This window comes from Alosa pseudoharengus, unplaced genomic scaffold, assembly GCF_046254945.1.
Source record: "Alosa pseudoharengus isolate Yale_2024_CS ecotype anadromous, Long Island Sound unplaced genomic scaffold, YU_APseudo_1.1 YU_APseudo_1.1_scf_24, whole genome shotgun sequence".
NCBI classification, from domain to species: domain Eukaryota; kingdom Metazoa; phylum Chordata; class Actinopteri; order Clupeiformes; family Clupeidae; genus Alosa; species Alosa pseudoharengus.
The window spans coordinates 12595151-12598676 of record NW_027468689.1 but is presented as its reverse complement, the minus strand read 5'-3'; positions in this window follow the sequence as shown (position 1 = coordinate 12598676).

Below are 3526 nucleotides of genomic sequence, written 5' to 3'. Positions count from 1 at the left end.
TAATAAATGAGATTGAATACTACACACACACACACACATAGAGGCTAGAGGGTATAAACACTTCCTGCTGAAAGAGGCAGGGATACTATCACACTGTGAACAACACTAAAGATATGCCCAGAAATCAACATACATGTTTGCAGGCAAATACTTCCCTGGTATCATTAGTGTGTGTGTGTGTGTGTGTGTGTGCATGTGTGTGTGTGTTTGTGTGTGTCTGTGTCTGTCTGTCTGTGTCTGTCTGTCTGTGCTGCAACAACAGCCATTCCACCCCTAGTGATTCCAGTCCTACACGGCATGCAACAGACCTCTGCTTGGGGAAGGACCCATGCAAAGTGATGGACGATTGTGTGTATGGCAATATGTCATGCCAGAGTGTGTGTTTGGTCTAGGAAGGTGTGTGTGCGTGTGGCGAATCTCTGTGTTTGTGTGAGCCTATTTCTTAAGCCTGTTGATTCAGTGATGACTAACTGTCCTGGGCTACACACACACATACACACACACACACACACACACACATACAACATACACTCACACAAACACACTGGTGCTGCACGAGCAGTGAGAATGTGGGCTGGTCATCTGTCAGACCGTCAGATTTCAGTCCAAGGAATCTGCAGAAGACAGAAAGAGGCAGGCAAGAGAACCATTTTCTCTCTTACGTCCGCAGGGATCAGTGTCACCGCTCCCACCATGCGCATCACACACTGTGCATAAGGCACCAAAGGACAGAGGGGGCACCCAAATGTAGCCAATAAATAGTACAGCAAACTGCGTTTCACTCATCGAGAACGTTTACAATGTCAAAATGCACCAACACCATGTTACATGCAAGGATGATATTTTTTGGGTCCTCTCAACCTCCACCGCCTAGCAGATCTAACTGTACTTACTCCACTTCATTGGGAACACAGCGCAGGAGAAAGACAAAGAGAGTGGCAGATTCCCGCTGGCTTGTCATTGTGTATCTCCTTTTTAAAAGGAAATGAAGGCAACAGACGAGGCTACAGGAGTTTGCGACTTGGGAGGTTATCCGGCTCCCACTACTGTCCATTTTTAAACTCAGATTGGTGAGAGGGCTCTTTAACATAGCCTGCAATTATTGTGATTTGGAACACGGCCAAGAATATGAAGACTAGTCTACTACTTTGCCTTTGTGGAATGAAATTTGTGAGTCTTCAATAATTTGTTTTCCAAGCATTTACATGAAGCACATGATATGCCGAGCAGACTGAAACACATTCCATTCAGATAGCTAGGTGGCTACCAGGCTCAAACAGAAATGTGAAGCAACATGTCATTACATACTTACATTTCCAAAGCAATGGTGGCTGCTTATAACAACTTAATATTGTGCATTTTATTGTTAATATTGTGCTATCAATGTGGCTCAAACAAACAAGGCTTGTAAACAAGAGAGAGAGATGAGAACATAAAGAACATAAAGATTCAACTATCTTAAAGTGACAATGCACCACATAACTCAAACAGCATTTCTTCATAAATGAATGTTTAAAAATACACAGTATATCTAACACAGTCTATAAATAATAGGCCTTTTATTTTACTTTAGGTGTTTGAGTTATCATTTAAATGTTTTAAGTTAACAATTTAAGATTCATCTGATTCAAAGATTTTTTTATTTTTTTGGGGGAGGGGGCACCATAAATCAACTGGCTTAGGGCACCGGAATGGCCAGCAGCGACACTGAGAGGGACCCGCACAGACAAGACATGGCATCATATTCACCAACCTTTTAGCATGACAGAAAGATAAAGGTGAATCATGTGAACTGACAGTCAGGGTGACAATAATATAAGGATGATGTTGAATGACACTCTTGATGGCATCAGAAGCTGATGAAGCCTGCGGCAGGTCTGCTGCTGGAAACGCTCCTCATGACAGGTGTGATACCAGGCTTCCTGGCAGACAGAATAGTACGGCTGAAGAGCTCATCTCCTGATGAAGAGGAGAACTCTCACTGTATACGCACGCAACCATAGAACTCTCACTGTATACGCACGCAACCATATAACTCTTACTGTATGCACACGACCATAGAACTCACACTATACACGCACACGACCATAGAACTCACACTATACACACACACGACCATAGAACTCACACTATACACACACACACACGACCATAGAACTCACACTATACGACCATAGAACTCACGCTATACACACACACACAACCATAGAACTCACACTATACGACCATAGAACTCACACTATACACACACACGACCATAGAACTCTATACACACACACACGACCATAGAACTCACACCATACACACACACACAACCATAGATCGATCTCACACTATACACGCACACGACCATAGAACTCACACTATACGACCATAGAACTCAGGCTATACACACACACACAACCATAGAACTCACACTATACACACACACACGACCAAAGAGCTCACACTATACACACACACACGACCATAGAACTCACACTATACACGCACACGACCATAGAACTCACGCTATACACACACAACCATAGAACTCACACTGTATACACACACGGCCATAACTCTCACCGTACAGTATACACACACGGCCATAGAACTCTCACTGTATACACATATGACCATAGAACTCTCACTGTATACACATATGACCATAGAACTCTCAATGTATACACATATGACCAGAACTCACTGTACACATATCGGAACTCCCCCTATTACCGTCGGTCCCGTATTTCCGCTGTCTTGCGTGTATGTGTCACTTAATATCCATTTCTATACAAACCAAGATGGCGGACTCCTAAAGAAACGCAACCACCCACACCATAGGTGTATCTAAATTAGCTATGTACCAAAAATGACATTTTACCGTGACTCGAAGAGCTGTAAACAGTGTTGTAAGGCTGCGTGTACACAACCGCTTGGAGCTCCAGTGGAATTTTAATTTCATGATGAGAATTCTCGGTCTAACCGCTCATGTGCCGTTGAAATGGCGTAAATATGCGACCTATCAGGCCAGCACTATAACTCTGGGCCTTATGACTCTCAGGTAGTTTAGTAAAACTCACTGCCATGACTGATGGGGTGAAGAGCCACCATACTCTAGACTGCACAGAGCAGACCCTGTCTGAGCCACCGTACTCTAGACTACACAGAGCAGACCCTGTCTGAGCCACCGTACTCTAGACTACAGAGCAGACCCTGTCTGATGGAGTGATCAGCCACTGTAATCTAGACTGCACAGAGCAGACCCTGTCTGATGGAGTGATCAGCCACTGTAATCTAGACTACACAGAGCAGACCCTGTCTGAGTCACCGTGATCTAGATTGCACAGAGCAGATTCTTTGTATTTCATAACTTTTAATTAGGATTTATTTGTTCGTCTTTTTTCAGCATATAGCTTGTGTGTAGTTAGTTCCAAGATCTTTTTTTCTAAGTTTTCTTTTGGATGGTTGTCACGGTGACCACTCTGCAATCTTGGCAGTTTTCGTGTTTTTTGTCGGGGTGGACTTATTTGTAACAACACAC